General features: G+C 34.0%; 1 protein-coding gene across 1 annotated transcript in view; it reads right to left on the reverse strand.

Moving 5' to 3' along the window:
* Positions 1-651: 651 nt before the first annotated feature.
* The window catches only part of LOC111422683 (LIM domain only protein 3), a 284,619-nt gene continuing 259,396 nt past the window's right edge, over positions 652-25,874 (reverse strand). The window contains exon 7 of the mRNA XM_071196487.1: positions 652-1,533. The gene's annotated coding sequence lies outside the window, so the exon portion shown is untranslated. The remainder of the gene's footprint in view (positions 1,534-25,874) is intronic.

Below are 25,874 nucleotides of genomic sequence, written 5' to 3' on the forward strand. Positions count from 1 at the left end.
AGAGACCGTGTGTTTCCTGGCTGCTTCGTAACGATTTTAATTTGTTCCATTTATTCTTTAATCGGAAATCTTTAAATTGATATCGTTCCGTTCGAACGACGAGTTGGAACGCGATGGAAACTCATTAACCCGGGTAATTAAAGAAAGGGACAATTATTTATTTCTCGTGTGCAAATTAAATTTTGTTTAGAGGAAAAAGGAACAGGTTTCGTCGAATCGTTCCGGCGCTATTTTTTAATATTCTTTTTTAATTTCTTTTTTTTCTGGGTTATTAAGAGGGTGGTTTTTTGAAATAACGGGCAAGTCTTAAATTAAAAACGTTAAAAGGGATTTAGGATTCGTTCGCGTTTCCATCGGAGACCGCGAGAGACCGTTGCAATATCTTTCGTTCTTTATGCCATTTTGGCAATTAAAGCGCCCTTTCGAAATTGAACAAGGGTCGGGCTCGGACCCCATCAAACCTGGATATGAACCATATTAAAAACTCCAATCTGACCGTAGAATCGCCGTTTTATGACGGCTATTTAACGCACGAGAACATTTGGGACTCCATGCGTTCGTTCTTTATTACCTCATCCTATTTTTAATACAATTTTGTAAAAATTTCAATTTCATCAGATTAATAAATAAAACAAATGTTGTTAATGTTTAAAATTATTTTTTTATTGATTTTTTTAAACCATGTCTTGACAATCGTAAAGTTTCACACATCGAATAGAGGTTTGCGAATTAAATCGCTCGTGGAAATATTTTTTTTGAGCAATTTTTTTCAACATTGAGAGTGTTTCTAAATTATTAAATGAGTTCCACGAGCGATTATTTTATTTCTTTTATTATGATTGTACGGGATTGAATGTTAAAAAGTTATACGCGCTGATGATAACCAGAGAAAAATTTGTAACAATTATCTCTATAATTAATAATAGAGTAACAACATGGATTTGAGTAACAGAAAAGATGCGGTTCAGTTTAGTTACTATTTTATACTATATCGACAGAAATTTCACAGTAAATGACAAATTATGATGTCGTTTAATAATAATTAATTAATAATAATAAAGTTATTATAATAATTGAACCATTTTCTTAATCTTGAATATTATACATAATAATATTTACAAAATATTTACAGCCACAACTCATTTTCTTTTAATTTAATTTTTATTTAATAATTATTAAAACTTCCGACGTCACCCCGATTGTCTCTTACTTTTTTTTTCGCTTCTCTTTGGACCACAGTGTTTCACGTAATTTTTTTACAAAAACGAAATTAAATTTTTTTCGCGTCACAGAAAAATAGAATTTACACTTTTACTTTTACCCCGTTTTTAAATTCAAGTTTCTCTCACATTTTTATTCGTTGTCCTACGAATACCTGACTCTCATCGATTATAAATTGATTTTTCTTATTCTATTGGCGAAGATTCGCCGACCAATAATCGCAGAATCTTGGTAGATGGTAAAGACCGGTCGTTGAAGTCAGTGATGATGATGATGATGTTTGACTGTTTCTGTCCAATTGCGTATAAATATCTGAAAATAAAAGAAAGAAAAGTGTAAATAATTTGAGTTAATTAACTTGTGTTAATATTAAGATAATGAATGAATCATGGTATTATTAGTAGTGGTATTACAAAAGTGGTGGTAATAAAAACAAATAAGGAATATTTGACGCAGCGTAGGAAAACAGAGTCGGGATATATCGACACGTTTAGCCGATCTAATTGAAAGCAAACACGACGAGAGAGAAATTCCAATTTCTGGATTCTTCCTCTCTCCATCCCTCCCCTTTCTACTCTATTAGACCAAACAGCGAGTTTCGGTAATTGATATTATTTCATCCTCTTCCCTCTCAAAACGGTTAATACCCAACTCTTGTCACGTCTGCTGTTATTATCTTTTAATTGTTGTTCTACATGATATTGTACGCCGACGACGACACTTCCTGTATACGAATTGTCGAGAAGGAGCGAGAAAATTGATGACGAAACGCGTTTTGGGTTAATTAAACTTCGAGAAACACCGAAATACCAAACCCTATAAGCTTAGTACCACTTCTCTCAAAATAACACTTGAAAAGATAAAGCGAAATAAAAAGCTTAAAACCTACAATAGAATTGTTGTGTTTTGTTGCGAAAAAGTCGCAAATTTTTAATGTATCCAGATCCTCATTAGTATCGAACCCGAGGGCGTACTCCACGTTTTAAAGACCACTGGCCAAAGGTATTGCCTGAGGTTCTCAAAACGTAGGCTTGAAGGATTCGGTCCTGTTTCCGCTTCTAATTGGGCTTCGAATAATGAATAAGTGAAACAAGTGACCGTCGGCTATCACTAATGGCCGACGCCGACGCCGCCATCGCCGGAAGCGCCCTCTATAATTAAAAGAACGCCAGAACCCCCTCTGCCCCAACTTATTAACTACAAGGAAAAGTGGGGGCGCGCTACGGATCGGAGGAGATGTTCCTTTGTGTGCGTGTACAGGTGTTGTGTACACGGATATATTTATAGTCACGATCTATATTGCTAATTAACCGTTCTCTTTTTTTTGTACTTGTGGTGTACGGTTTGAGAGAGTCGAGAGTTCGCTGGCTGGCTGGTTGGTCGGATGGCTTGTAATTATCTGCAGGTGTCTGCGACCTCCGTTCTACCTTTTTCCGTCCGTCTCTTTCTCATTATCTACCTTGTTAAAAATTTGCAACAGCAAAGAAGAGAAATCATGTTTAGGTTCATTTTAAACATCGTTAAGTAGATTTTGCAGATTTAAAAAATTTATATCACATTTTGTAATTCTTACAAAATCAGATCTTAAAAACTTTTTGATGAATCATCTAGTTGAAAGAACCACTTTCTACGGAAGCGGTGTTCTCTATTAAATTAATCTTAATGGCCTATTTTGACGTAATTTTATATACATAATGGTCAACATCAACTCTACTGTCAAAAAGAAACAAAGACCAGTATTATTAGACATACAATTTTTTAACATAATAATTTAATATGAACTTAGATGAATTGTAAATAGAAAGTCTAAAAAACAAAACAAAAATAGACTTAAGTTTTGTTACTTAATTAATTGGCGCAATTTCACAGCAATGCATGCTTTAAGCACAGTGGAATATCGCATCGGATACAGTTGTAAAATATCCTACAGTCCTTGTTCCTTGGACAAATAGAACATTAACTAGGCAATTGTTCTGTGTCATTTAGACTGAGGTTCATAACATATTGCTATCTAATTCTTGTGTAGACTTCGGCGTAAATTAAGGTTTTGTATTCGCCGATTTCGGAATTCACCAAGTACTTTCAAAAATAAAGGCCGTTTCAAGTTAAGATTTTGCGTATTGGCTTTAGATGCAACTTAAATAAACTTCTGCTATATTCAATCATGTAAAAAACAAAATTAAAAGCCAACAACGGCTGTTTCTTTCAAGATGTCAACTAGCAATTTTGTCACCGGATTCTTCAACTATAGCATCATCCTCCTGTAAAGTAAAAAACAGATATCATTGAACTGCGAACAGCTGTATTTTGCATGTTTAGAAAAGCACATGGTGAGTAGGGTGATAATTGGTAGATAACTGGTAAACCCAATATCGAATGCAACATTGTGTTGTGTTCCAGGGTGGCTCAATCAAACCTTTAACTATACTTTCTGGTTTGTTACTTTTTGGAAAGTTTCTACTGGCTGTATTCCAAAGTAAACTTCCATGTTCAGACAATAATAATTTTTTGCGTCAACAAGAGCGAATACCATATGTCCTGTGAATGCCTCTAATTAGTACCTATTTGCCAACCTCTTTGAGTTGCGCTTTATATTCTATATTGTCAAATTGCAGAGTTTGTAGCAGCAAAAATTTGTTGTGACTATGATATGAAACAAATCTATGCCACTATCATTACTATTCAAATCAATTCTAAAGATTAGAAGTATTTTTGCCAATTTGCATTATTCAGTGGGTCCGTAAAGTAGCGGATATAGGCGATAAAATCATAATAAACGGTTTATGAAAAAATCCCTAAAACGGGTCTAAAGGTTTAAATTTTTGTATGAGGTGACAAAAATAGTAATAGCCATGGCTAACAGTCAGTAAACAGGATTCTTAGTTTTAATTCATCCAAAGTAGTAGTGTAAACTTTACCCCAAAGGAAGATTTAGATATTTAGATATGAGTGAGTCAAATCAGATGATCTTGCAAGCCACTCAATTAGCCACTTATTACATTGAGTGGACAAGTAAACAGGCAAAATTGTCGATATTAGGCTACCTAAAATCCACATTGGGCAAGAGAATTGCACACTCAATATCCGCAGAAAATTAACGTATGGTGCGGAATACTTTTTTTAGGGAACCTTAACTGGAGAGAGATATTTAGATTTTCTATAAAACGATCTCATTCCTTCCACAACGGCCAAATTTCCCCATAATGTTGACCCAACTCGATTTCAACGGCAGTTGTTCTTCCAACAAGATGGCGCGCCACCACACTTTGCAGTTCTTGTTCGAGCATATTTAAATCAATTATTTTCCAATCGATGGATTGGAAGAAGAGGATCATTCTTCCAATTTTTCCACTCAATGTAAATGTTGCCTCATCGGAAAAAAATATGTTTTTGACAAAGTCTTCGTCGTCGTTACAAAATTGTTGCAACTGCTCACAAAATTGCGTTCTCATATCAAAATCATCTTCATTGAGCTCATGAATAAGGTTTACCTTATAGGGATGGTATTTAGTGGTTTTTAATATTTTGTGAATCGTTGTTTTACTATTGGGCCAGATTCGACCCAACCGTAACATGAGAGTTCTCTCGCCCAGCCATAACAACGTTTTGTTGAACCTCGTCTAAAACATTTGGTCGACCAGACTTCGAGAAATCTCATACATGCCCATGATTTTTAAAAATAGTGAAAATTCGGTTTATAGTTTTTTGGCTAATGGGTGGGTAGGATATGTTACATTGAAAGATCAGTTACTTCTTTTTGAGTTCTAGTTTGATCCCCAACTTTAATCATACACAGAATTTCGGTGTATGCTCGGTTAAATTTATCATTTTAATAAATTAACAGCGAAAACAAATAAAAGTAATAAACAAAAATTAACCCAAAAGTGATGTAAGAATAGTTTAAATAATTGCTTAAGAAACAACAAGCTTTACTGAATCAGTTTTTGACACTTAGAGAACTGTTTAAAATAATTGGTAACCATAGACACACTGCATAAGTCTGTCGAGCATAGTAAGTCAAAAACACTGCTTTGATTTCGTTTCTATAAATCTCCTTAACCAAATATTGATGATTTACATCATACTCAAGGGTTTTAGTTGCTATCTTCTGTGAAGAATGGCAGCCCACAATCAAGAGCGGTATTCTTGTATAGTACGATTCCCTACACACCAGACAAATAAATTGTTATATTCTCTGTTCTTATTCCTTCATTTTTATTCTTTTAAATCTTTGGCTATTTTAATATAGCATAATCCTTCTCTTGATATTTCTTCTCTATGTTCAGTTTCTTCTCCTGCAATTTCGTCCACCTTCCTCTTTGGATTCATTATCTATAAAACTATGCTAGTTAGTTATAAACTTCTTCTTTCTGTTTCCCAACATGATGGCCTCGAATCCATCTTCTAAAGGTTTCCTTTTCCCCAGCAAAACCTTTGAGCTGCTACATAGTCTTCCCTTGGCTGGCCGCAATTTGTGTCATCCTTTCGATCGGCTGCATATTGAGCTCTTCTTGAATACAGCTGTTCTGTACTCTGTCCCGTAGTGTCTCTCCTGCAAGAATCTCTGGAATCATTTCATTTTTACCGCATTATCCATACTGATGTCCCTTCTATTTGCGGTCATGTTTTCACGGCCATAGATAAGTATATGTGGAGCATATACCACATATGAATTGATTTATTAAGTTTTTGTTACAATATAATATTATATTGTATTACATATTTTGATTACTAAAAATAACGAGTATTTCGTTCGTTGAATTGTTACAGCAATGTTGTTATTTAGAAAATATAAATAATTAATTGTTTTTTATAATCATGGTAACATGTAACTTCTATTTTATTCTATGTATTTTATTTCGCGAGTATTTGCAGCTTTTTTTTATTACCGTTTTTCACATTACAACCTCGATAATAATAAAAAAATAATAATAATAAGTAACTTAGATACTAAAAAAGGTAATTTGATAATACATATACAATACTCTATTATCTAAAATGCTAGCTACAACTATGACGCTCAATGGTTCAATGGCCGCTTTATAAACCCTTGTGTTGGGCCTCCGGTTTAGTAAATCCTCCAAACACACAACAACTCAGGGCATAGTAAGCCTTGGTAGTCTTGTCCACTCTGTTCCTGACCTCTTCAGTAAGCTTGCCCGTCTGGTGGTTTGTCTTGTCCAGATATTGATAGCTGCTGACCTAGGTAAGAAGTTGACCATCGCATTCGATGTGGATGTTATCCACCAGTTCGTCTATCCTCGTCACCACCATAACTTGACTCTTCACCTTGTTCAACATCATGACCCTCCCATTTAGAGTTTTTGACCACTCAAGTTGCAATATCCTGTTGCAATATCCTCTCCGAGTCTGCGATGAGGATTACATCATCTGCATATATCAGAGCCTGGCACATGATCGATCTGGGGTTACCTCTTAAGTGCACGTAATATATTATAAGTCAAATATGCTTCAGTTGTTAAAACACATATTACAATAAATGCCTTGGTGTCTATCGCAATTGGACGTTAGCTAGTTGTACAATACTTTGTTGCTTAAAAGGATCTGGAGTTTCACCAGGCATGTTAGTTAATTTTTTCGACAAAGAACAGGGTTAGTGTTTACGTGTGTACAAGCTGGTGCATGATCTCTGGAAATTTCTTCAGTTCTGTTAGATTTTTTGAGAAAAATATAAATAAAGAGGGCAAGGAACAACATAATCCTCCATGCCCTAATAGATTTTTTTGCAAAGAATTCACTTAGTATCACTTTAAGTTTTACGATGTCGGTAGATAATAGAAAATTTTGATGAAAAATATGCCAACAATACGGCTTCTAGTTCTATGACAATTGATTTGGAAGTCATCATGTCGACGATATATTTACATTTGAGGCGCTTCACAGTCCGAGTAGTAAGTCCGAAAGGATTGTGTGAAGAAGCTGATATGGAATACAAAAAAATACTTTTCAGTTTAGAAATATATCTAATTGTCAAAACTTTTTCTGTATTTTGTGCACAATCAGACATCATTATTCCATAAAACAAATTAAAGTTGGTAACATTTCTCGACTGCGGAAGTTTGTGGCAAATACTTTTAATTTTATTTTACAATATAGCACTGGTTGAAGAAACTAATCCAGAAATTAGGAGTTAATTTTGCAATCGAAGTAAAACGCTTTTTTAATCTTATTTTGCAGATCTCATTCCATTAAGTTGGACTCTTATGAAGTGTAGAAGATGTTTCAATAATGGAATACACAACGAATTAAGAGGGAGATGTATCTATTGATAAGAACCTTTTGTATGAAGAAATTTGCAGAGTCAATTTCTATTTAAATCTGGAAAAACTGAATAAGTGGAAAAACAGAAAAGTAGAAGTTGATGAAAGGTGGGTAGAAAAATTTGACACTTTTCACAATAGTGTTGGTTAACAATTTAAAAATTGTAACGTGCTATATTTATCTATAATAGCTGACAAGTACATTGTCACCACGAGCAATTTAGGAAAATGGGAAAAAATTATGTATTGTGTATTACTTACTACATTGAAATAACCTTCGATACCTTAGATATTCTCACAGTATCCACTCGTTAAAAGAACTCTTTATTGTTTTAATATTTTCACTGATATTTTCACGTCAAAATGAAAATCCACTCAATGATAAATCACATCAGCAAAATGTCGAACCTTTTAAAATCTATAAAATTCAATTAAAGTAATTTTAACCCCGAGTTGAAAGCGTCTCGCAAAAATTCAATAACTTATTGACAAAGGGGAAATGGTTTTGTGACACTATTGCTTTGTCGTACTGACACAGTTCTTATTGCAATGCTTTACTAGAATAATTCTTTTATTAAAACAAAATCACTTTCTTTTAATAGTATGTTTAGTTGTTACTATTTGTTTGGTTACTACAGTACAGCCAAATATTCCATGTGCTAACTTATTCAGAAATGTATTAATTATAATAAATGTTGATTTCGTGATCATCTGTTCTCAAGAATAACTAATACGGTGGTATTAGGAACAAAATTTGTAGGGGTAAATTACTGTTTCATAACCCATATGACTCATTTCCAGTTAATTCTTATACCAGTACAATTTTTATTTACAATATGTTACAAAATGTTTTCCATTATTCATGTTCAATATGTAAAATTCCTATTTTAGGTTGCATAACTCTCTGTAAAGCTAAAAATATTTAACACACACACGTGTAACTTTTTAACAGAAGATTTTCCAGAAAATATCTAGTATTGCTGATGTAGGGTTTTCAATCGTAATTGAATTTTTAATGGATTGAATTTAATTTGGGGAAAAATTATTTGAAATCGTATCTATTTTTCTGTTAATGTTCTTATTATATGTTCAATCTGGTTCTTGTCACTTAAAATATTTATTGGATTTATACCTCCAGACATTAAATAACTGAATGATATCCATTGCTCATTTGACTTTCCTCAATTGATGTTTTCAATACATCTGAAAATCAGTTTAACGGTAATCTTTGATATGAAGTTAGTTTTTATAACCAAAGTTTCGCATTATTTGTTTAACAATAATGGTGTAAATATCTAGGCAAATTCTGGTTGCTATTTTCATATTATTAAAACCTCAATAAATCATCATCATAAAAATGGGATTCAATAACATTTGCTGCTTCAGGACAACTCTGTTTTCCATTTCAATTTCTTTAAAACATTTAATTATTAGAAATAGAACCGATGTTTCATAATCATTTTGTGTCGCTAAGCGATCTTTGACTAGGATCCAAAACAAGTTTTGTTGTAGAATGTAGAACACCAAGGAAAATTTCTGTATAATATTGATATTTGCCACATGTCCACTATAAATATATTCAAGAATGAATTTATTATATAATTGTTTAAAATGTTCTTTAGCGTTTAATTTAGATTCTTAACTAAAAAAATATGTTTTAATTTATGAATTAAAAAGTTTAAGCAGAAAATTTCAAGATGACATATTATTAATGGTTATTAATCATACAAGCAAACTTTTTTGTAAAACTCTTGCTACTTAAACTAGTGTTTGTGTAGTTTAGCTTTGTGAAAATATTTTATTTTCTATCTCTTTGATTTAACCGTATCTCTAATTTTCACCAACACTAAAATTCACACACGGATTGTGGTAATTGGGCAATTAGTAATTTAATACTATCATTTGACTCATTAAATGTGGGCGTACTACTGTTTAATTCATTATGGTTTGCTTTTCCTATTTGTGTATCAATTCGGTGTTGAAATTTTTTCTGTCACTAAATTGTTAACAACCAAAAATTAAAAGATGCAATAATTGTGAAAGTATATCTATTTTTCTCGATTCTTCAGCAAATTCCTTCATTAACACAACTCAAATTAATATCATTTTCTTGAAAAATGAGAAGCTGTAATGATGAAGGGGTTATTTGAAGCTGCAGGAGTAGGGTATTTGCGCTTCAATGAAAAAATATGGATCAGAATATGTATCCAGATATTAGACACCTCTTAGTAATTATACTGAGATAATGTCCCAAAACACAACGTTTTCAAACTCTTTGAGAAAAACTTATTGTCCATCTCTACGTTCCCTTAATATCACCTATTTGGGAATATATCTGATCTTAAAAATACATGGAAACCTCTAATTTGGTTCCTTTTTCAGAGAGATTATACACTCAGTGGAGGTCTTAGATGGTAGCCATCATAGCAATGGCACAGATCTATTCGACTAGTTTAAAAAGGAAACCAGCTATCAAAAAAAAGCAGGTAGAAGAAATTATAAAAGAACAAATATTATTATATTATTATTTAATATTTAATCTCATATACAAGGTTACATACATCTAAATCTCATTGATATTAGTAAATTTATAAAACTGGTAATTTTAAGTGAGGTCTTTCTGATATTTGTTTGAATTGAGAAGTCAAATCATCAATAACACTTAAATTAGAACAGAATGTCTCTTGTGAATTGCACGTGTGGTTATGCAACTATTTAACCTGATTTGTGAGTTTTATGAGCGACTTTAACATTTGTGGATAGCATGGATTTTATATACCTCATTGAAAATTTGCATTTCAATCCCGAGAAGCTAAAATAATGTGCGGTTATCTTGTTCTCATTATGTTTGGGTTGCTTTCCATTCCATATCTCAACAAATGGAATAATGGTACAACATACCAGGAGTTCACACTTTCACGAAGAAGAACTCTGTAAGATACGAATGCTCATTCATTACACCCCACCTGTAACAGTGACTAAATCTGACTAAATCTTCCAATAGCAGACTAAAAGCATCGGTAATAGGATCATGTTGTCGGATCCCGCATTCCTTGAACCAGACATCTCCGACTCATGACATCATTTGTCGGTAAATGTTTTTGTCTGTAAGAGGATTAGGAGAATGCGCTGAAGCATGTAAAGAACACTCTTACTTCTGAAGATAATTGATGTTAAAATACTCTGTAACAATTCTAGCCTCATCGTTACTGACGATTTTCAACTTGATTCTTGAAGTCATACCTTTACTTAATGTTGAAAAATGTAATCGTGCTCAGATTGCGAATTACAGGTCTATATCACTGTTTTTTATCGCTGTACTGCGGATTTTCGATCGAATACATTTGAATACGCTCTATTCAGGCATACATGTCTGATTAAAAGTTAAAATCTCCAACACGGTTCTGTATATGATCAGTCCATTAGCATCAATTTGTTATATCAAGCTGATATCATTTCATTGTGTTAAAAAAGTGCAGTAATTTTGGATCAAGTGCACATTTACTGTTGCTGAAATCTTATTTGATAAATCAGCTTCAACTGGTACCTAGCTCGGATTCAGCACTGGTACCTCAGTATTTTGCAGTGCTACGATTTCAGTTAAAGTGTTATTTTCCATAGAGAGGAGACATATCCGCACGGCAATAAGCTTAGCAAGTATTTATTCAATAAAATATACAATTTTTGATTGCATCACCCCAAAGCGATATTACCGCCTTTCACATCTCTTTCTATGTAATTAAACTCTTACGGACGTAATACGTTGCTTCAATGGTATAAGAGGAACTCGATTGAAAAATTAAAAGTCTCACCAGCACTCAATGAGAATGCGAACATTAAAACCAAAAAACCTACAATCAACCTAATAAAATGGAAGCTTGTTTTTTTGTTCAAGATACATCATCTAGGCAGCATATCGTTAATATTTCTTTTTGTGCAGAATTTAGCTACCTGCAGGTTAAAACTATGTAGGTAGGTTAAAATTAAGATAACACTCCTATGTTACGTGGTGGCACCTTTTAGATATAAAGTGCTCATACATCAAGGTTCTAAAAAGTTGCCCATCCTTCATGATGATGAAGATGATATTAAGATATAGATTGACAACTATGCCTAAATAGATACACCAAGCAGAAGTATAGATTCCTTTGCACTTCTAAAATATCGTAACAGCAATACTTAATTCCAACAAGATACGCTATAATTATTCACATTGAAGATAGACAAATTTTATTTTATTGTTGAATCGTACTATTATATTTATATGAGGTTTTGATGTAATAATTCGACAGTTTTCGTAAAATAACAGTATTTCTGCAAAAAAAATCTCAAATCATTGTTAAAACCCACATTTTAATTCTAATTCACTTTCAGTTTTTTAGAAACATCAGTAATTGTTACGTAATATACCAAGTAACAATAAGGGCACCAATAATGTTTCTATGTTTTAGAAAAGCTTTACTTCCCAAGAAAGTAGTAATAGTTAAATTTAACGTACACATTTGTCGGATTACAAAGTTATCTCATTTTAAAAAAAATCATATAAAATTGATTTCTTATGATATTTATATTGAACTATTAAACATTGTATCAGCTTTTCAAGGAAATATATCGTTTTCAAAAATTACAATTGCTTTTTGAGTTAATACGTTACAATCGTTAGCCAAATTTTTAACTCTCTAATAAGTTATTAATTTTCTTTGATTATTTAAAAATACCGTTAAAACTTGATTTCGTAAAATTTTTTTTCATATTTTAAGGAAGAATCGATTTTTCTAAAAATAATTATTGATCACAACCCACACATTACATTTTATAAAGTTATCATCGATTTAGAAAAGGTTATCGTTTTTTTTAAGTTATTTGTGAAAGTTATCATAAACTATCAAATAGCTATTTGTTTAGCTATTTGTACCAAATGGTATCGAAATCTTTGTTGATGTCTAAAAATGAATATAGTAAATAGATATTCCAAATTGATGTCTGGATCTAGGTTTAAAAATTGTCACGCATTTTTCCAATTTGTTGTATAAATATAGTCTTTTTATGTTTTATTGCGGGTTATTTTGTTGGGTTATATGTCCCTATTATTCTATGTACAATTTCCAATGTATTCTTCCATAATCATTTTCTATTTCTTTGTACACATCTAACAAGCGACCATGTTGATATTTTCAAAATAAATATTGGACTTTGTTGTTACCTCGATTTAATTTTGTTTTTTGTAATATAGCCACATTTATTCACGAATTAGTTCTAGTATGTTGTTAGTAACATTATATGAGTTTTTATCTTTAATAGGAAGTACACAATAATTTCGTATTATGGATTGGGAAAGGAAGTCGTGAAAATCAAGCATTGTTCGCTTATTAGTGTTATTTTACTTTCATTTAAAAAGTTATTCATATACTTGTTTACCTTTTCCAGATTTGTATATCGTCTCCTAATGTTTTTCCTAATTTGTTTTCTTCTAATTTTCGTATTTTATTTTTTTATCAATTCACCAGTTCGTGTTTTTTTTCACAACTAATGATAAATGTAATAGTTTTAATAAATGGTACTAGCCTATATTATATGTATAGTCCTGTATAGTCATCATAATCCTTATGATATTTTTACAAAACACCAAAAACAAATGTATAAGCCATGTTTTTCAAAAATTAAGAGCTATGAAATAAGAATCCCTGTTGGGAGTTGTAAATATTTTCACAAAGCATATTGTTACAAAATACAAACGAACCTATGCAGCAGGCTTTTTCAAAGAATGCAGTCCTACAGGGCAATATACTTCTGCAATTATTAAAGTGTAAAATAGTTTTGGTTTAATGATTTACAAATTTTATCAATATGAATAATGTTGTTCAACGACTAGTATAAATAATGAACATTGAAATTGAACATATAAAATAATTCTATTGATTTTACAGCATTTACTATAATTAGCGATATCGTTTTTAAGTTTTAACATCAGTTTTAATCACTGAAAATTGCTTCCGAGATATTAAAATGATCAAGACAAACTTTAAGCGCAACTGCTGGAATTCTCCTAGACAAGTTTTAACCCATCCTATCAGCGACATTTTGGAATTTTGAACTAGTATATCCGAATAATTAATAACTTCTTATAAAAACGTCTATTCACTCCACTGGAAGTTGAAAATGCCAACCATTGATGTTGCGTAAAGTTTAGTATCTTCAAGAGGGAATTTAGAATAGTTTTCTATAAAACTATAAGCTCTAGATTATACTTCAACAGATGCGACTACAATAGGAGTTAACTATAGAAGTTAAAAATAATTCTCGTTTCAGAAACATAACGACAAGTCAGCTCACTAAAGAAGCGAAACGTTTGTTACATCGACAATCTTTTCGAAAACTTACATTTTCTAATGGGACTCTATAGTTATTCAGCGAACAATTGGCCTTTCAGAGCCCTTGAGCCCAAGATCTCACCTAAAGGGAATCTTTCAGGGGTACCTGCCGTTTTGCTACATTCCAACTAGTTGGTGTGACATTGTGTTGAACTTCATACTGAAATCGCGTAAGCAAAATTACCTTCTTCCAAAGCTTTTCAGGCCAATTAATCTTTCCTCATTTTTGTTGAAAAGGAAAGGCTATGTGACCGTCACATAAGGGATGTCTACCTTTCACATAGATCGTTAGATCTCAATCAACATTTCTTAATCTACCTTTGTTAAAAACACGTTGAAGTTTCAGGGTATACAAAAATCGTCCTACGTTTTGTGGTTGGATATGTTCCTATTTCTGTTTAATAAAATTAATACTAACAGTTATAAATGTATTTTTCTTAATTAACCCAAAATTTCACCTAACGATCAGAAAGAGACCTTACATCGCTATCAATAGGGCTGTAACCAGATGTATCCCTCAATGATGTAGTTAGCTCGTTTGTAGAACCTTACTGTGGGTAGACTGATTAAACGCTTCAAAAATGCCAACATCTTCACAATCGGCTATGCTCACTATCTTATAATTGACAGAGATAGCGCTCAATATATAAAATTATATGATAGGCAGTGTTGTCCGTAAAAAAGACAGAGTAAACTTTTTTTGCTGCACTGCGAAATGCTGGTAATCCCAAAATCCCAGTACCCAGAAGAAGTGCATGATGAAAGAAGTTAAATATCTGAGAATTATTCTAAATACAAATTACAAAAATATTACAATTACCACTACTACACTAAACAGAATACACAGACTTGCGTGTATGAGTATAAAAAATATGTTAAATCTACATCTAAAGTAAAACATTCAGCAGGTGATGTTGATTACCATGTTACGACTACTTGAACTATGATTCTTCAAGAGATCAAGAGGTTGCTGGTCAAAGTGAAGTACTCTGGAAGGAAACAGTGGAAAATATAACTCTATTGGAGTGTGTTGCCTTTTACTTTTACAAGATATTTTCTAAGTTACTTCACCCACGTCGGCAACATGTCAGATTAACGAACCTTCCGAAAAAGATGGGTGGACACAAATAGCATGAGAAACATACCTCTAAGCTGTCTTACACCCTTTGATAACTCTTTACGATGCTGGTCTCGTTGTTCTTTTATAAAAGAGCAGCGTTTTTGAGTGACTAATTTTCAACGAATTTTATTTTGCAGTTGACTTCACTTTTTATCCATTCCCATAAAGAAAAATCTAACGGGGTCAGATGAGGAGATTTGCCTATCCAGGGAACGGGACTAAAGCGAGACCATTTTGGGAGAAACGTTAAATATAACCTATGTGTACAGCTCTATCATGTTAACAATACATGCCAGCTAGTTTCACTAAATGAATTTCTTCCATGAATTAAAGATATTAAGCATATTTTTTACCTCCTCCTTAACTCCTACCTAACAGAGCTGCACAAGTTGAACACGATAAGGGTACAATTAATAATATAATGAAATTAAATCATTGGCGATTATGTCACCTGCAAAATAATATTCTACAGAGTGATTTTTAACATTTCTGACTTACATATAAATAACTAGTAAAACCCTGTGATCTTTCAATGCAGTACATTGAATTAATTGCATAATCTCTTAAATCGAGGTTCTGAGAGTATGTTGGTAAGTATACTCGCTTGTAACCGAGTGGAACCGACTCAGTTACAAGTGACCTCGGTAAGCATTAAGAAAGACAACAAAATTACGAGTTTACTTTACTAAAGTAAGGTCAATTGCTTACCCGGCCGAGGTATATTCCAACGCAATCCATATCAACAATAAATTAGTGAGCACATTTATAATATGTCAAATTTCAATAAATTGCATCCCACGAAAAATGGTAATATGGCTTCCACTTCTCATATAGCTTATTTATTTTTGTGCTCAGATATTTCGCTAGGATCTGCCCCGATTTCACGATTTGTAATAAAAACATGGGTAAACAGTTGGAATCGAGTATGCTACGATGTACCTCAAAATCAAAAAATTACATCCACAGAAACTGAAAAACTACCGCCATAAATGAGCTTGTAAAATTGTCTGGCAGTATCTGGCAGTATCTGGCTTTCTGTCAGCAATATTTAATTTTCTACAAGCAGTATTAGTATTCTGGAACCAATTTGTAGTCTATTGATAGCAGTACCTAGCCTTATATAAACAATATCTATCTTTTTAAGCAGTTTCTAGTATTGCATAGGTAGTATTTGTCTTCCGCAAGGAATTTTTGATCGTCTATAGGAAGTATTTAGTCTTCTGCAAGCAGTATTAGTATTCTGGAACCAATTCCTTGGCTATTGGTAGCAGTACCTAGCCTTTCATAAACAATATCTATCTTCTGCAAACAGTTTCTAGTATTGTATACGTAGTATTTGTCTTCCGCAAGGAGTTTTTAGCCTTTTGCTGGCAGTATTTAGTCTTCTACAAGTAGTATTGGTATTCTGCAACCAATTTGTAGTCTATTGGTAGCAGTACTTAGGTTTCTATAGACGATATCTATCTTTTTAAGCAATTTCTAGTATTGTATAGGTAGTATTTGTCCTCTATAGGAAGTATTTAGTCTTCTGCAAGTAGTATTGGTATTCTGCAGCCAATTTCTTGGCTATTGTCTGGCCAGATATGCGTTGGTATAGGTCCGTCGATAGCGGTTAAAGAAGTGCGGCACGACGCCACAAGAGTCTACGTGTGTGGGCCGTTAAAATCCGTCGCATGCGACGACTCTTGCGGCGGCTCTGGCGGCACCGCCGCAAGAGTCATCGTGTATGGGCCGCTTAAAGCGAGAGAGATAGAGATAGCATGGGCGTTACAATTATTATTTATTATACTATTATAAGTACGAAAGCTTTCACGGCCGGAGTTAATTAAACTAAAATTAGAACTAAAACTAGAACTAACACTAAAAACTTTCGGGTTTTGCCGTATGTCTTTTAAGAAAAGGTTTGACGTTTCGGATGCCATGTTGCAACATTCTGCAGAAACCCAAGTGTCATTTTGAACCAGTTTCTGAAAAAACCGAACTTTTCTACTGTATCTTGGAAACTACTAAAGTGGCTAAAAGAAAATCCTGGAAGTTATTTTCAGGATTCTAAGATGGTCGCTAAGGGGTGTCAACGCCTTCTTGAATTGAAAATCATTTTTCAATTCAAGAAGGCAAGTTTTTTTCGGAATTCCACTGTTAACACTACAAAAGAATGATGTTTTTTTGTTAAAACACTTTTTGAAAAGAGCTTTCTTTGGACTACAAATCCTACGTGACCTACCTTATTTGTAGTGATTGTAAGTTGGTACGTCATCACTAGAGGGCATTTTTCGATATTACAATAGATATTATGAATTTTTTTAGAAAAGTTAAATCTATTGGTATTACTTTTTTTACATGAAAAATTACTTAATTAATTTTACATTGCAAAATGAAGCCCAAGCAAGCTAGTAAAAACTGCGCCTTCAACTTTTGCTTTCAACATTTCCATGTCTTGTCTGGTTGTAGGTTGGGTTTGAAACACCATTAATAAAAATCCAAAGCCATGGAAATAGGCTGCCACTTCCGATCCATCGCTGTAGAAACACTGCGTTTAGACGATCTCTCACATGTATAGCAAAATGTGCTGGACAACTGTCCAGTTGTAAGAACAAATTTTGCCATGTTTCCAATGCCACATCTTCTAACAAAATCGGTAATTGATTGACCAACTTATCAAAATCCATTGAATTTTCTCATTAAATTTTCTTTCACCGATTGTTTAGGTTAGGAACATGATATCGAGGCGCGGCTTTCACCAGCTTGTTTGTGCTTCATTTTGTTATTTTTTCATAAAAAAAAGTAATACCAATAGATTTAACTTTTCTAAGAAAATTCACAATTTCTATTGTAATATTGAAAAATTCCCTCTAGTGGCAACATACCAAATTACAATCACCACAAATAAGGTAGCATTTGTAGTCCAAGAAAGGCTCTTTTCAACGTTACCAAGATTATTACATTCCGTTCAGCCAGTTTGACATTATTGGCATTTGTTTACAAACATTTTCAAACAAACTCGCCAGTTTATTTTTAGACATAGGGTAAAAAGTGTTTTAACGAAAAAACTATAATTTATCTAAACTTTAAAATGCACATACTTTTTGTTATGTTAATACTGCTGAATTCCGATAAAACCGACATTTTTTAATTCAAAACGGCGGTTGCGACTCCTAGTGATCATCTTAGAAACTTTGCACGCTTATTTAGTCACCCTGTACATTCAATAAAATTTGTTTATTAATACAAAGCCTTGCTAGCTTGTTATTGTCTAAAAAGGGGAAAAATTGTTACTTTGTTATCCACCATGCATGCCAGGGGTGAAGTTCTTGAAGATAAAAAGACCAAGTCCCAAATAATTGCTGATTACAATAAAACAAAATCAGGTATAGAGTGTAGTTTGGTTATCCATGGTGTTTACATTGCAGCTAGTTAAGATAGCTTGTTCGAACATACACCGTGAAAAGAAAAACCAGAAGATGGACCATGACAATTTTTTATAATATAGTAGATATAGTGGATGCACCTTTCAGTCCAAGGGAAGCGAATGCATAGATAAGGATGGAAAACTTCTTGCAGTGCAGGAGAGCGTGTTGAAAGAACACGCGGAAGGTGTTTCTGACGGAAGCTCATGGTTATGAGAAAGACACCAAATTGCATTAACCAAGTAGCCCCCAGCAAGGAAGAAAGAATTCAGAATTCATGGGTTGATACTTATGGTTTGGAATGCAGAGATGACACCATAATACTGCGGAATTATACTGCTCAACCTAACATATAAAATTCGCTCAGCTTTAGCACCTAATAGATTATCACCTAATTTATCAAACGTATTTCTCATGCGATATTGAAGCAGAATCAAAACCATTAACAGATACAGAAGAGTACTTAATGTCCAGAAACAATATACCATGTTCAGGAGCTAAAAATCAGGAGAAAAGTAAAACAAGTAGGCGCAAAAGTACTATTAGGCATGAAAGCAAAATATCATAGCTTGAATGAAATGTTTAGAAGTTAATATCAAAGGCAGAAATAAATTATCTGATCTAGAAGTAAAACATCAATGGCAGAATAAGTCTCTGTGACCTGGAATCCACCATAGAGTAACATCATTGCCCCTAGCAAGTTCTCTCAGGTTTATGAAAGTTACACATGTAGGCCTGAATTGCCTTTAGGGTGGCCCAACTGTCTGTGAAAATGTTTATGGATGCACCTTTCTGTCCCTTTTGAAAAGTGGATATTAGTTAAGAAGAAATGAAGAAAGAATTTAGGCAAGTTTCTACAACAAATGGTTGGTAGAAACTATTGATATCATATTCATGCAATATTGAATTACACAAATTACTAAAATTTGAGCTAACAATATGTTGGGTTGCGATACTATTAGATGTTTTTTGGTAGCCCAGACTTAATCTGGGTAGTTAGTTCCACTATAACATATGTTCCCTTCATTAAATTACACCTTTGAGTGTGGTGCAAATAAGCAGAATATTTATCTCAAGTTTAGAAGTCTCCTAATAATTCTTGTTAAAAAACAACTGTATAATAGCTGATGAACACACTACACAAACAGAAAGATACCTACAATTAAAGCAATTACAATATATAAACAATATTATTACAATATTATATGGGTTCTTCTAAACGATGAATGGAAAACAAAAACTGGTTACAAACGACGCAAAGTTTTGAAACAGTAAGAAACTAGGAAAGTAATTAGTTACTACTAGAGCAAACACAGAACACGCTTCTACATCACAAATAGCTTCAACATCACAAAGACATCAGCACAAAAATCAAGGAACTAAACGTGATAGATGCTGGAAATGACCCCGAAAGAGTTGCAATAGATTTATTTGTAATAATCATGATATGTTACTTGTCTAGAATGTAAATAAATGAATTTTGTTATACAGTGAAATTCCCCTAATTCGAACTTCTATATCTTGAATTATCCTCTAATTGTAAGTCGAATAATTTTCGTAAGCTCAAGCGTTTGATTACGTTTCAAATGTGTTTTTATCTCTCTAAGTCGAATTTCACTAACTCGAATTTCTCTGTAACTTGAACTGAACTATCATGGAATTTCTTCAACTTTTACTTTTACTTACAATTAGTCGAATTTACCAAAGAATAAAGTATTCGAATCACATAGACTCAGGCGAAAATAAATGTTCTTATTAATTAATGTTCTTATTGTTTCAGAATTAGACGAGGGTGATGGTAATCTTGAAAATGAAATACTTGTCGCTGTGCCTAAATTTGATGAAGCTTATTCCTCTCTTAGAAAGCTTGAAACTTTTGTATTATCAAGAGATAACGTTCCAGATAATATTCATAATTCTTTACATTTTCTTTACATTTAATAGAAAATTTCTTCGACAAAGAGCAGTTGTCTATTTTAATCCAAAAGAAAATTACGGATTACTTTAAAAAACTTGATTAATTTTCTACTTACAATAGTATTAAGGTTTCTGTTTTAAATATACGTATTAGAAAAGTACATTTCTAACTTGAGCTGAAATTCTACTAATTTTTCTCTAACTCGAATTCTCCATAACTGGAAGTTTTCTTCCCGCTCCCTTAGTGATTCGAGTTAGGGGAATTTCACTGTATTTAAAACTCTTAAATATGTTTAATAAATTTTATATGTAGTAAAATACTTTATAAATATTGTTATCTTACTTAATAGAAAGCTTTGGGTCACTGTGGACCCCACTGGTATTACGTGTCACAAAATAGTTCTGGTAGTGTGAGGGTTAAATAAAAACCGATTACTCAGGTCTGGATAAAAGGTGAATTTGACTTAGCTAATACTTAATAACACAGATTTTACTAATACTAATTACAAATGATTTTGAGATTTTGTGAGATTCTAGGTACAAAATAATAATAAATAACAATAATAAACATATTTATAAATGGTACAAATACATTGTATCCAATATTCCTTTCCCCAATATTAAATATCCGTTTACTTCTTTTGCGAAAATCTCATAGGATATATAACAATGATTGAAACTCCGGCGTCCGAATTATCGACCCGACGGCAATAAGTCCTAATTCGGAACGTCGCTGTTTTGTCCGTACGTCATCAATCAATTTCGGCCGGAAAATGACCGCCGACGTTCCCCCATCGAATCCAGAAAATAATAACAGGCAGAAACAGAAGACGGATAGGAAATTAACTCCTCGACTTTGATGTAGTACGCCCGCCGGCCGCAAAAGGGCATTGTTTCATTATAAAGACAAATCAACAAAAATGTGACAAACGAAAATAAGATATTAAAATAATCTTGATATCTTAAGAAAGGAAATGTCGATGAAACTGAGGAAAGGTTTCAAGGGCATAAGAAGTTAACTACTTCGATTTATGGTTACAATTTGTAATATTTCTGTGTCGTAAAAACCGAATGAAACGAGGAACGAGGAAGGAATGTTCGGGTCAGTATCAGTCATCATCTTCGTATGACATGGCAAATTGGGACGAAAGACGTAAACACACCGGTGTAACGCTTCGACCGTAGATTAGATTTTTTATTTCGGAACACACATAAAACCTGTAGATAGGTGGAGTTTTGGATGTGAGGCTAAATGAATGAATGGAAAGGGGGAGTTAGGTTAGTGTGCCAACCTCGTTAGTAATTTTATCAAAAAAAAAAATTACGCGAAATTCAATTTCGTTCTTTTATTAATAAACAACGAATGTACAAGAGAGAGGGGGAGATGAAACTCAGGGAGTTAAGAGCATGTGAGGTTGTCAGCTCGCTCTCATTGCCCATTAGCTAGATTGAACCCTCTCCTGCGTGTTCCAACCACCCCTAACCCCCAAACTCACCCTCTACCCGCCCCCGCTTTCTCTCTCACTCTCTCCATTCCCCTTCGCGAAAGAAATTGTTTCCTGCTAGCTGGGAAATGAATTAATGTATTATGCGCATACATTATTGATTAGCTACTAATGTTGATGCGAACGTTCTTCTTTGGCTCTAAAGCCAGTTTTAAAAATGAACTCGGGGCGACGTCGTTTAATTATTTAATTGGATTATTGTAATTCGACCGGGGTGACCTTTTTAGTTAATTAAAACGGATGAATTAGTCAAGGTTGGATTATAATTTTAATTAGATTAATTTCTATTTAGGGATTACTAAAGAAAATTGTGCTTTTTGTTCAGATATTTTTTAATTAATAAATTGCATAAATAGAATTAAAAACATTGTTTGTATTTTATAGATCCATATCAAAATCCATGCTTAGTTCATTTTAAATTAATTAATTTGAAATTTCTTTTTGATTACTTTATCGAAACGAAATTTAATATAGAGTCAAAAGATTAATTTATAAAGTGCATCTTGAAATCGACGATATAAACGTCAGTCAAATTTCAACTCTTGTGAAAGTGTTTCTTTTTTCGTGCAATGATAAAAGTAACGAGAGTCATAAATTTTGTTGGAAAAGCTGGAAAGTCGTTCGTGAATCCTCGAGGAGAGGAATAAATTAGCGGATTAGATCGCGAAATATCAATAGATTAACGCGTTTCCGTTTTCGGGTGTTCCTGGAATGGGATACAGAATGAAGACGTCGGGACGTCCGTGGCCTTCGTTCGGACGGCGAGAGAGGGAGGCACTCAACTTAATGAAACGAGTAATCCCGGAGAGCATCCCGTAGGACTCTTCTCTCCGCCCAATCCATCTCGATGCATTCCTTCGCGTTTTAATATTCATCCGAAACTGTTGAGGATCGCGCCAACGGTGACAATTGCGGGTACTCACGTTAAGTGCCAGGAAAGTGTACGAACTAGAACTTACTACTTTTTTTCTTGTTGTTAACATCGTCTTGTATTTGTTTTTGTTTTTTGTATTCCGATTTTTTTAATTCTAATGATGTCGTGTATAAAGTGGGAACGAAATCGACTGTGTGCGTAGGTTGGATGGTAGGATAAAGTTAGTTTCCCCCTTGGTACGGGCAGGGGGACTTCCCTAATTAACTGGTAAACTTTCACGGTTACCCCGACCCACTCCTTTTCCGCGTTCGTTTCGCGCGCCGAGCGCTAATTAATGCCCCCCCTCTCGTACCAGTTTGTAGGCGGCGAGACTAGATGGGGGGTGTTGGGGGTTTCGCGGGTACCTCGACAAGGCGCCCGAGTGTACACAAGTAAATTAATACCGTCCTAGTGCGGGAATTCATAAATCTTGGGGGTCTTAGGACGCGCGGCCGGCCCTGACGAATTAAATGGGCCGAAACCGAGGTTAAGTCCGGACTCATTTGAAGGCTAATTTCAGAGTTCGGACGTCCCCCCTCAGCTTAATTAATTGCGTGTCCCCGCTCGGATCCAATTATTTTTTTAATTAAACACTCCGCACCCGCCGCCCGTTTTCGCCGCGGGCGGCTTTCGTTTTCGCCAAAAAACGCCACAAAGAGACGTTTTCGCACGCTTAACTTTCCTCTTTGATACCAATCGTCTGGTGCGAAACGTTTTGATAAACGGCGGCGGCTTCGGTGCTTTTTTTATGCCACCTGATCGCTGAAAATTCTAATTACCGTTCGTTGTAGAACATCAAAGGCTGTTTGGGGAACCTGTCCGATCCACAAAACGCCTACGGTCAGGTTCAACTACTCATTTATTTCGCTGACAGCATTAACACAACTCACCACTAAAGGTTTTAACCCCCTCCAAGTATTTACTAAAAAAATCATTTTAAAAACGAGGCAAATATCGACCACTTAAACATCAACAGTTACAATGACTTTCCCTTTACAGTGACGAGGATAAACTCTTGCAGGTTTATGGAAAAATGTCTTAGGACCGATAAATCTACCTGATTACTATCCGGCCGATAAACTTATCGGGAGGATAAAGATATTCTCTGTTGTACAAACTGTTTTAGTCGGTAGGCTTGCTATCGGCTAAATAAGAATCAGTTGGTAGTATTTCTTTGAAGTTTGAATTATGATTTTGAAAACAATAACAATTATTTAAAAAGATTTTTCACAACTGATACAACTTACGTATAAGGTTAACGGTTAATGTTATAGGTTAACCTATGCAGTAACCATACAAAGTTTTTATACAAAAACCTTGCTAACTATAAATATCTGGCGGATAACTGTCTTATCGGCACCGTTGAGTATCCAATAAGTTATCCTGCCAATTATCTCACCGACAAAAATATCCGTACATTGTAATACAGTACAAATTATCTTATCAGCCAGATAACGCTGTCGAGAAGTTTATCGGTATATGCCCTACTCAAATAAAACATCTAATGAATATATACTTGCATTAAGCTGTTTTGTGTTAGAGAAAAAAAATCGCAGACACTATTTTGACTAAAATCGACTACGTGGTCGGCTAATATCGACAACGAACGTAAAGTTTTTTTTTTTTTTGAAAAAAGGAAACTGAAAACAATTAACATTTGTTGCAAATATAATCTTGCGCCTTCTCAATCGCGGTACAATCAACGTGAACCCAATCATGAGCGACATCTCCACCATAATTCATTGTTTCTTCCAAAATCATGACATATCCTCACGTTTCATTGGAAATTTTCTTTTGTTGACCTAGACACCGCTTAATTCTCTTCGCGAGCTTCATCTTCATTTTCCTTCTTTTCCAGTTCTTCTTTGGCTGGCATTGATGTCAAAATAACTGAATGTTTTATTCTACTAGTGCTTTCATTACTAGTAAAAGATCTATAAAACTTGTATTCTCTTTCTTCTTGTCTTCCTTGTCGGTCATCTCATCTTCTAAAACTTCTTCTAAATCTAAATCTGAGGAAGATTCTGATTCTGTCGAGTTTCGAAGGCGTTTAGGTTTAGAAAGAAACTCTTGTGAATTTAGTTCAGAAGTGGACGATTCAGGGATAGAAGAAGGTGTTCTGTCCAAATTTTTGTCTGTCTGAGCATTATTATAGGATGTGTCGTACAAGATGGAATTTCTATGGTTGGGGTACCAGTAAATTCATCATCACTAAACACAAAATGATTGAAAGGGATATCCCGGTCACTTGGAAAGCATTTAGTTCTTTCACTACTTAGTCCTTTCACTTATAAGCATTCCTGAATAATTCTGTGATGCTTGGCTTTTATATACCTATCACATTCTTGCCCATAGGCAAATACACCTAAATACAGCATCTGGAACACTAAATACTGCTTTCTAAAGACAAAACTTGCTTTGTGGAGACTAAATACTGCCTTCTGAAGACTAGATACTGCTGACAGGTCTAAGTACTGCAAAAGAAAGATAAGATATTGCTGGAGAAAACATACATAACGTTGGCAGAAGACTAGATACTGCTTCTAGAAGACTAAATACTGCTTTCTGAAGACTAGATACTTCCGACAGGTCTAAATACAGCGTCTGGAACACTAAATACTGCCTTCTAAAGACTAAAATTGCTTTGTGGAGACTAAATACTGCTTTCTGAAGACTAGCTACTGCTTACGGGTCTAAATACTGCAAAAGAAAGATAAGATATTGTTGGAGAAAACATTAAAAAGGCGCCGGCGCCCCCTTTTAGGCGGCGCCCGGGTGCAGTGCACTCCTTGCACCCCCCGGTAGCGGCGCCTCTGTAAGCAATCTATAGTGGGCCAAAAAAACAAACGTTTAGAGGCTGAAGTTTGTGAGATGTGTGAGGTGGAATTAAAACATCCTTAATGCCGTTATCTCTACAGAAAGTGTATGTACCTAAATTGTTAGAATAAGTAGGATGATTGTCCAAAACTAATAAAACTGGATCTTCTTTGGTAGGTTTTGTGAACCTAGCAAAATGCTTGATCGCATTTTAAATAGCATTTTTTTGGAGGAATGTAGAAGCCAGCAGCGACAGGTACTAAAACAGTCACTAACTGACCTCTTTCCCCACTTGTAACAGCGCCTACTTGCTTCTGTCCTT

The sequence above is a fragment of the Onthophagus taurus genome, chromosome 6, assembly GCF_036711975.1.
Source record: "Onthophagus taurus isolate NC chromosome 6, IU_Otau_3.0, whole genome shotgun sequence".
NCBI classification, from domain to species: domain Eukaryota; kingdom Metazoa; phylum Arthropoda; class Insecta; order Coleoptera; family Scarabaeidae; genus Onthophagus; species Onthophagus taurus.